This window comes from Lepidochelys olivacea (assembly GCF_965140295.1).
Source record: "Lepidochelys olivacea isolate rLepOli2 genome assembly, chromosome: 3".
Taxonomy (NCBI): domain Eukaryota; kingdom Metazoa; phylum Chordata; order Testudines; family Cheloniidae; genus Lepidochelys; species Lepidochelys olivacea.
In genome coordinates, this window is record NC_140413.1 from 125,136,274 (window position 1) to 125,146,353 (window position 10,080).

At 44.2% G+C, this 10,080-nt stretch overlaps 1 long non-coding RNA gene across 1 annotated transcript in view; it reads left to right on the top strand.

Annotated features, from left to right (window-relative positions):
* The window catches only part of LOC311518522, a 121,537-nt gene extending 111,457 nt beyond the window's left edge, over positions 1–10,080 (top strand). The window contains exons 4-7 of the long non-coding RNA XR_014711006.1: positions 6,387–6,707; positions 6,804–6,863; positions 7,948–8,134; positions 8,745–10,080. This is a non-coding gene — a long non-coding RNA (uncharacterized lncRNA). The remainder of the gene's footprint in view (positions 1–6,386; positions 6,708–6,803; positions 6,864–7,947; positions 8,135–8,744) is intronic.

The following is a 10,080-nucleotide window of genomic DNA, read 5'->3' on the forward strand; positions in this document are numbered from 1 at the left end:
TAAGGTGCCACAGGTACTCCTTTTCTTTTTGTTTAAAAGTTATTCATAGTATTCCAAGTGCTATTTACAGTTTTATACTATTTGCAATGTCTTTTATGTGCACTAAAAATGTTTGTTTTACTATGCAAATATATGGTTCTCTCTCTTTTAAATTGACTAGGAATGTTAACATCCATTTATCATGGTTTTACGTACAATAGGCCTGAGGTTTAATTCTGTGTAATGCTGTCTGAAAAGTCCAAAAAGACAAAACTCTGGCCTGTGTGTCAGCAAAGAGCTAAGCTGAGCTGCAGGAAGAAGAGAAGTGCAATAGTTGAATACAGAATATTGCCTTAGCATCCCCTATCCCCAATAACACCTGGAATAACATCAGTGGACTCTGAAGAAAAGGGAGTCTAATGTGGGGCCTTTTGAAAAGGGAAGGCCAAAACATTGGGAACAGAGGGCTGTTACAGACATGGAGAACTCCCCTAGATGCTGATGGAGGTCCAACTTCAAGTCCTTTTGCTGATTTCTGCAGTTGAGAGTATTAAAATTTGCCTGTACTGCCAGGAAAGGGACAGCTAATGGGAGAACAAAGACTTCCTTTCTCTCCCAAACTGAGGCAATAACGCATGGTCAGGATTATAAATAAATAAATAAATAACTGGAAGAAAAGCTGTTTGTGAAAGAGGCTGCATATACACCAGTTATTTACCAACTCTGCCAAAATCAGTTTCTTCTAACAGGAAAGAATAAATCTGCTGGGCTAATGTTTCATTTATTAGGTTCCCAGGGAAAATAAGGCATGAGAACTGTAAAGAGGAAGTTGGCAGCCAAGATTGCGGATAAAGACTTGAACGAGCCCTGTGGATCCTGTGGGGAATATGCAAATGCCTTTAATAGGGCTGTGTCATCTTCACTGGAAGCTGTTTAAACATGAGTAACATTCTGAATGTTTGATTGTATGACTATGGCTCAGTTAGATGTTAATCGTGGCTGTAGTAGGTCAGGTGCTTGAAAATAATTACCAGCTGAGCTCAGGGTGTTTCACTGGGGTTTTCAAACTCTTTATTCAATTAACTAGCTACTTCCCTGACACGATGATGAATGGGTATTTTATTTTCTGTGCGTTGCCTCTGCTCAGCTGTCATGTAGGGTGTTTTCTCACTTCATGGACTTTGAGGAATTTAGCGTTATGCTTCCGCCACTTCCAAACCTCTATTGCATCCCTGTCTTGTTCCCTATCTGTGTTAATAGACCCTTCCGCACCTCCCCCATCTCTCTGCCTTTCCCTACCTGTTCCCTCCCTGCCCCTGCATACATTCCTCATCCTTGGGTTAGTCTGCAGGACCTCCAGGAAATCTATTGGCAAGCCCCAGGCTTGACCTCTTCAGATCCACATTCCATCTTACTGTCAGTATTCTTCTTCAGGCTGCTTTTTACACAACTAGCCAAAAATGATAATACTGACTCTTTAAGATTGGAGTTTGGGAGTATAAAATTATGGTCATTCTTTTTCTTTTCTTCCCCACCCCCCCATGACCGTGTTTTTGTTTCATATGATATTCTGTCTCATATTTTGCTTGCTTGCATTATTGGCCTAGTTAATAGGCAGTACTAATTACGTTAACTGAGATGGTGCATGTATTTTATTGCTTCAGGTTATACACATTGCTCAGTGCATTGAGCGTTCTCTAAATGGATTTTTTTATATATATATTCCTACAGGAATAACTAAACGGAACATTTAAAAAGAGAAGAGAGTGAAAAGATTCCACCATCTCATGCAGGCTGTGTTGGAAATTGTAAATTCTGAGGTTAGTTCTCAGTTACGGAAGCAGTAATCCTTCTTCCAAATTTATATTTAATTCTTCAGTGCAGGATGCATCCATCCATCTATCTGGTTCTTCTCAGCATCTGAGCACCTGACAAAGTCCCCAGTTCTGATATGGTCTTGGCCAGTGAAAATGTTTCTGGGTTTCCTGTTATATATGTCCCAATGGTAATTTATTTCAGGGGCTGTCATTCCTATATGTTTTCTTCTTCTTGCATCTCTTTGCTCCTCTAATGGGAAAATAACATCCAGATAGTTGCACCTCTTCGACTGACTCTCATCTCAGCTTCATCTACCATTCATTCTTGCCTATTTTTCCAACTTTATTGAGAGAAATTGGAGAAATGGAACAGAGATGGTATTTCTCAGGGAAGGGACAGTCCTCATTTCTTGCCCAGTGTGAAGAGAGGCATATTTACTCTGGGTATCTAAGGGAGACTTGGTCTCTGAAGCAGTCTGGCAGGTGGATGTTGATGGTATCACAGGAATAAGCAGATCTGAATGTTGGTTCTAAGTTGTCTTTTCTTTTTGGGGCCTCCAGTCCTGAAATTGGCCTGATTATTTTGAGGTGCTGATCACCAAAACTCTTATTGACTTCAGTAGGAGTTGTGGGTGCTCAGCACCTCTGAAAAATAGCCCATTTTGTTTAGGTGCCTATGCACGAATTGAAGTGCCTAATTTAAAGCTGACAAGTTTGAAATTTTCGCCCTGATGTTTCCATGTTCCTGGTGAAGCTTCCCCAAATGGTTGAGAACTCTATTGACTTGGAAACTGGAAAGAGAGACAGGGATATGCTTGCTAGTCTGTGCCATTCCCGTATCAGCTGTCTTCACTGAAATGATAATAGCTCTATTGAAATTCTTTTATGTTCAAATATTTTATTACTTTCATAAAAACAAACACCTCCCCCTCTAAAGAAAGAAAGAAATGTAACAAACAAATAATATTGAATGGTTGTACAAATTGACATATAAAATGTATATATTATATAATAAAACACTGGAAAAAACTTCATAACATAACGAGCAGAAATAAAAACAAACGTAAGGAAAAAAAGGGGAGAAAACAAGACATATAAAATTGTAATTGGTGAAATGTTATGATAATATGAGTGTAAAAAACACCACAAATATTATACTATACACACCGGATGACTCTCTGTTTTCATGTGAAATTATTACCCCTGTAAAGCTGTTGAAATTCTGCTAGAATTAACTATATATAAAAGAGGCCAGAAATCTGGAACATATAGTTAGTGAAAATTTCTTGCAAGATGTCTCCAGATGTAAATGGAAACTGAAACAAACAAAACAAAAACCAACCACAGAAAAGAACAGCTACTTCCTTACAGTAACTGTGGTTTTTTGAGATGTGTCAGCCACATGGATTTCGCTCTTGGTGTGCATATGCCCAAAGTGTGCAAGATTGGATCCTTCTGGCCAGCAGAGTCTGTGTGGCCTGCAGATTTCTGTTTGCTTAGAAGTGAGTGCTACTAGTCCCGCTAACTTAACCAAGGACTGTAGGACAGGCCTACCAAAATAGACTTCACTAAAGACTAATGTGAAAGTATGGCTTGAACTCCATGTAGCTGCCCTACAAAATTCATAAATAGGGACATTCTTCAAACATGCAGCTTAGACTGCCTAAGTAGTGGAATTAGTTCCAAAGTGGATAGGGGGATTTAACTTTGCTAGCTCGTAATGTGCCCCATAGAGACCCTTTTTTGATAATCACCTCTGTGAGGATATTGCTTGGCCCTTAACCCTATCAGCAAAAGCCATGAACAGTCTGGCTGTGTTCCTGGATGGTTTTTATTCTGTTAAGAAATTATGATAATCCCTTTACTACGTCAAGTGTGTGAAGTTTAGCATCCTCTGAGGTTGAGTGAGACTTGGGGAACGACACTGGCAGGTCAGTGGACTCATTCACATGGAACTCTGACACAACTTTGGGCAGGAACTTAGGATGAGGTCTGAGGGTGACCTTGTCCTTATGTATAAAGGGGACCTGTCCTGAGGGCCTGCATCTCCCCTACCCTTTGATCTGATGTAATGGCTACTGAAAAAGCAGCCTTCATCAATAAATGGTATAGGGAGCAGGTTTGTTATGGTCTCACAGTGGCGATCCATCAGTCTTCCAAGTACTGTATTGTGGTTCCAAAAGGGAGAGGGTTCCTGAACTGGCAAAGGGGAAGGGAACATGGATTAGACTCCTAAGGAATCTTGTTACCTTAGGATAGGAAAATACTGTATGACCCTAGATAGGAAGATGGTGCACAGATATCACTGATATAGGACCCTCATGGAACTGAAAGAAAGTCCAGATTTTTTCAAGGCTCTTAAATAGTACAATATTGCTAGAGTGGGTGCTGTCATGGAAGATAGTTGACGTTGAGATCCCCAAATATAAAACCTCTTCCACTTAGGTTTATAAGGTAGCCTAGTTGAGGTATTCCTGGTTTGGAACACAATGTTTTGAACTTCAGTTGATCAGCTTCTTTCAGTGGATGTCAACTAGAGTGACCAGACAGCAAGTGTGAAAAATTGGAACGGGGGTGTGGGGTAGGAGCCAATATAAGAAAAAGACCCAAAAATCAGGACTGACCGATTTTATGAGACTATCTGAGATAGAGCAGGTGAGATGTGGCGGGGCTGTTTGGAAAGGTTCACCACATCCAAATTCCAGAATTGTCTGGCCCATCCTTGGGCTATCATGGCCATCAGTCCACCACCTGGCTTCAATTTCATCAGGACCCACAGTATCTTGGGGATCAGGGGTAAGACATACATTAGTCCTGCTATCCAGGGTATGAGCAAGGCCTCTGGCAGGGCACCCAGATTAGAGCCCCCGCTAGAGAAGAGTGCTAGGCATTTGTTGTTATGGTCTGTGGCAAGCAGGTCTATTGATGGGTATCCCACTTGTGAAATATCCTCCGCAAAACTGAGTCCTTGATCAGCCACTTGTGGTTGTCTGAGAAATGGCTGCTGAAGTGATCTGCAAACTAATTTTGAGTGCCTGGAAGATGCAGAGCCAGCAGTATGTTTTGGTGGCAAATGTACCGAGTACAAAGATGAATTGTCTTTTGACAGAGGGAAAATGTCATGGCTCCTCCTTCTCTGTTGACAGAATGCATAACTGCGGTGTCTGTCAGCACTGGAATGTAGTAGCCGTAGAAATGTTGTATGTGAGATGGATAGCTCTGAGTTCTAGGATGTTTATGTGCCTGTGTACTTCCTGACAGAACCACAGGCCCTGAGTTTGAAGGTTATCCAAATGAGTCCCCATCTTTGAATGGAGGCATCCATGACCAAAATATTGGTAGGTAGAAAAGCAGAGAAGGTTACTCCTTGGCACACCTGAAATGAGTCTTTCTACTAGTTTAACAAGGAGAGGACCTCTTGGAGGACTGTGGCCAGAATGCAGTGTTTCCTGGGTAGATATACTGACTGATTTCAACCACCTTTGCATAGTGCACAAGTGAAGTCTGGCAAACTGTCATTTAGATACATGAAAGCATATGTGCCAGAAGTCTAAAGGCGTGCTCGTATTGGTTTCTTTGGGTGAGCATGAAATTGATTGATGAAGTTCACTATACCTTGAAATCTTTCTTGTGGAAGATAAGCTCACTCTCATGTGGACTCTAACATGACTCCTATGAGCTGTGTTTTGAATCAGAGTATGGAGTATAGATTTTTCTTTGTTAACTTACTTTGAGGCCCAGTGTGGCAAAGAGTTAAGGTTATTTGAATCCACTCAATAACCTGTTGGGTGATCTTCCTGGGATTAGACAATTGCTGAGATACGGATGCACCTGACTCCCCTGTCTCTTTAAATGAGCTACCACAACTGCCAAGCACCTGATGAACACCCTTGATGTTCTGGAAAGACCAAAGTGCCAGATCCTGTACTGGTAGTGACATGTTACTACTAGGAATCTCAGGCACTTCCAGGGATCCAGAAATATGGATAGATGAAAATCAGCATCCTGAAGGTTGAGATAGATCTAGTCTTGAGCATCTAACAACAGGATTATGGAGGCCAGTCATCATTCTGAACTTGAAAAATGGCTGATGGATTTTTGAGATGTCAAAGGTCCGGAATAGGACACCAACCACATTTCTTCTTTGTAATGAGAAAATAATGGGAATAAAACCCCCTGCCCTAGAACTCTGGGGGCACGTCCTCCTCTGCTCTGAGTTGTAGAAGGGAGTCCATTTCTTGTTTCAACAGCATCTCATGAGAGGGGTGTGATGCTGGCAGCCCAGATGCCAGCTTTTGCCCAGGCTGGAGGCATTACCTAAGAACTGACAGCCTCCGAGCTGGAGACCAGACCTGGTCACCTGTATGTGAGTTTTGCATTAATCTTATCAGAATGTATTTAGTGTTTATATTCTATGAAATGCTTGTACACTGCTGCATGTATTAATCTCACTTATAATATCTATATCCCATTTTATAAGGTAATATTTAAGTGTTTGCAATGTAAGTGTAACAGTGTTTGCTCTGAAACTGTAAACCCTCACAGTCAGGAGAGAAACATTACCAAGTGTGAAATGCTGTTTTGCCACAGGAGGTGTTATCTCCTGCCCAACAAAAGAAGGCCCATAGACACCAGACAAACCACTGTGGAACATCAGAGGACAAAATACTTTGTTGATTGCTCCCCCTTCACCCATGAAGAGGAAATACTGGGCCCATCATCTTGAACTCTGGGGGAACCGGATAAAAATCCCTCACAAGAAGAAACTGCATCTTTGGCTGTTTGAACTCTGAAGGGCCAGAGACTCTAACTGGAAGCAAAAGGTCTCCAGGGGCTGCCTCCTGGGTCTGCCCTGAAAGACACTTTGAATAGACAGATCACTACAACACTGTCACTCATAGGATTTGGATGGTAACTCATATGTTTGTATATGTTTGCTTGCTTAAACTTGTAAATAATTCTGTTTCCTTTTTCCTAGTTACTAAACCTTTGGATTGTTTATTTCAGGATTGGCTACAGGCATTGTCCTTGGAGTAGGATCGATCTAGGGTTCCAACTGATCTGGGGGTAGGTGACTGGTCTCTTGGGATTGGAAGCAACCTAAATGTAGTATGATTTTTGGAATAAGTGACTGTTATCACTAAATCTAGTTTGTCTGGGCCGCAGGATAAACTGGAGTGTCTAAGGTCTGGTCTACACTGGGGGGGGATCGATCAATCTAAGTTACTTAGATCTACTCACCGCAGTGTCTTCACTGCAGTGAGTCAACTGCTGAAGCTCCCCCATCAACTCTGCCTGCGCCTCTTGCTCTGGAGTACCAGAGTCGACAGGAGAGTGCTTGGCAGTTGATTTATCGTGTCTGTACTAGTTGATTTATCGTGTCTATACTAGTCAATACTAGACGCGATAAATCGACCCCCACTGGATCGATCACTGCCCGTCGATCCGGCGGGTAATGTAGACAAGCCCTAAGAGGACTGCCTGTGACTCCATGATAAAACTGTAACAGTGATCCAGGAGTTCATATTTGTTCATGGTTTGGTGAAATCTAATTATAGAACATACTACCAGCAGTGGCAGATTAACACATAGGCGCTGGCCAACTTGGGGGCCCCTGGAAAAACAGATTCCGCAAGCCCCTGCAGAAGGTGTGGGGCTGAAGCCCTGGCCCCGAGTACCCCAAGCCCTGGCAGGGGCTTCAGGAGTGCCGGAAGCTCCTTAGAAGTGGGAGGATTGCTGGTGCCCAAACCATGGCCCCACCCCTCCTCTGCCCCTTCCACCAAGGTGCTGTTCTAGGAGGGACAGCTTAATGGGGGGTGGGGGGAGGCGGAGGCCCTATTTCTGACAGTCTGCTTTGAGGTAGGGCACACACGGTTGTGAGCCACTCTAGGCAGCGTGACACTTCCTGTTTCAACAGTATCTCATGAGAGGGGTCACTGAAAAGGGATGGGGAAAAACGGGAGGGGGGAAGAAGGGCCTGGAATTGAATGCAATACTCCTTGCTGACAATCTCCAAGACCCATAGGTCTGAGGTGACCCCATTTCAGGATTCCTGACAAGAGAGGTGGTTGTCAAAAGGTGGGGATGGCTGGAAAAAGATCTTTGGAAAAACTTTCTGCTGGGCTTGCAACAGTGTCATATTTGCTGCCAGGAGAAATATGCTAAGTATGCCACAGCTGTGGAAGAGGCAAAGGATTGTCTGCTGGGCCTCATCCATCTTTGAATTAAAAAGTTTACTGCCCTCCAAGGGAAGGTCTGTGATTGTGATTTGGATCTCGCTGGGTAACCCTGACGCTTGGAGCCAGAACGATCTCCACATCGCCACAGATGTAGCCATGGTAAGTGCTGCTGTGTCCGATGCATCGAATTCTGCTTTTTCACAAATGTGAGCTGCCTGTCATTCATTATTGATTTTAGTTCTTTTAATTCAGAAGGAAGCCTGTCCGTAAATCGAAACCTCTTGTCACAGTATAAATAACTCTATTCCCAAAGATTATTTTAGCAGAATATAATTAATAATATTCACAACCAAACGGTACGATAGAAATGAAGATACAGAGGTTTTAGAAGAGACTACTCTAAAACATACCTATTAGAAGCCACTCTTAGGGTATGTCTGCACTGGCAGAGTGAGAGCGCCGGCTGTTACAGTGCCACTCAGAGAGCGCTGAAGGGAAACTGCGGTTGTGTGTTCACACTGGCAGCTGCCTGCGTAGTAGCGTGTTCACACTTGCAGCAGTATTCAGAGCGGTGCACTCTGGGCAGCTATCCCACAAAGCACCTCTTCCTCTTCTGCCGCTAAAGAAGGTGGAGGGTGTTGCGGGGCAGCCTGGGTCCTTTCCCAATGCCCCGTGATGCATTGCTTCGCATCCCAGCAATCCTTGTGCTTCCATCCGCATGTGGCACCATCTTTCAACAGTTTGTGTACTCTGTGCTCTGCCTCTTCAGGCTGCAGGAATGGATCCCGAACTGCTGACCAATATGCTGCTCGCTCTGATCAACACGTCACGAGTGGCAGTGGAGTTATTCCTGACACTACAAAGGCAAGAGAAGTGTGACATTGATCTCGCCACGTGTAATAGCTACGACATGAGATTGCTTGTGGGATTCATGGAGGTGCCGACAACAGTGGAACGCTACTTTTGAGCTCAGGAAATGAGCACTGAGTGGTGGGAACACCTCGTCATGCACGTCTGGGATGACAAGCAGTGGCTGCAGAACATTTGGATGAGGAAAGCCACATTCATGGGACTGTGTGATGAGCTCACCCCCACCCTGTGGTGCAACAACACGAGATTGAGCGCAGCCCTGTTGTTGGAGACGCGTGTGGCAATTGCACTGTGGAAGCTGGCTACTCCAGACTGCTACTGATTGGTCACTAACCAGTTCGGAGTGGGAAAGTCAACCGTTGGACTCATGTTGACCAGAAGTGTGCAGGGCCATTAATCGCATCCTGCTCTGAAAGACTGTGACTCTGGGCAACGTGCATGACATTGTGGATGGCTTTGCACAAATGGGCTTCCCTAACTGCAGAGGGGTGATAGATGGCATGCACATTCCAATTCTGGCACCAGAGCACCTAGCCACTGAGTACATTAATCGGAAGGGGTATTTCTCAGTGGTTCTCCAGGCACTTGTGGATCATCGCTGGCGTTTCATGGACATTAACACAGGCTGGTCCGGAAAGATGCATGTCACATTCATCTTTTGGAACACTGGCCTGTTCAGGAAGCTGCAAGCCGGGACTTTCTTCCCAGAGCAGAAGATCACTGCAGGGGAAGTTGAAATGCCCATTGTGATCCTGGGAGACCCCACCTACTCCATAATGCCATGGCTTATGAAGCCATAGACGGGGCACCTTGACAGCAGCAAGGAGCAGTTCAACAACAGGCTGAGCAAGTGTAGAATGACTGTTGAGTGTGCTTTTGGCCATTTAAAGGCCCATTGATGCAGCCTATATGGGAGGCTGGACCTGGTCGATGACAATATTCCTATGCTTATAGCGGCGTGCTGTACACTCCATGATATTTGTGAAGGGAAGGGTGAAAGCTTCACTCAGGGCTGGACCGCTGAGGCTCAGTGCCTGGAGGCTGAATTTGAACAGCCAGAGACCAGGGCTATTAGAGGGGTGCAGCGTGGAGCAATAAGGATCGGGGATGCCTTGAGGCAGCAATTTGAAGCTGAAAGCCACTAATATTTGTTGCTATGCTCAGGAGTGCAGTGCTTGTAATGCTAGGAGGTGATTGTGATTGGTGCGGACGATGCAGTGTGAAGGTTTAAGAAA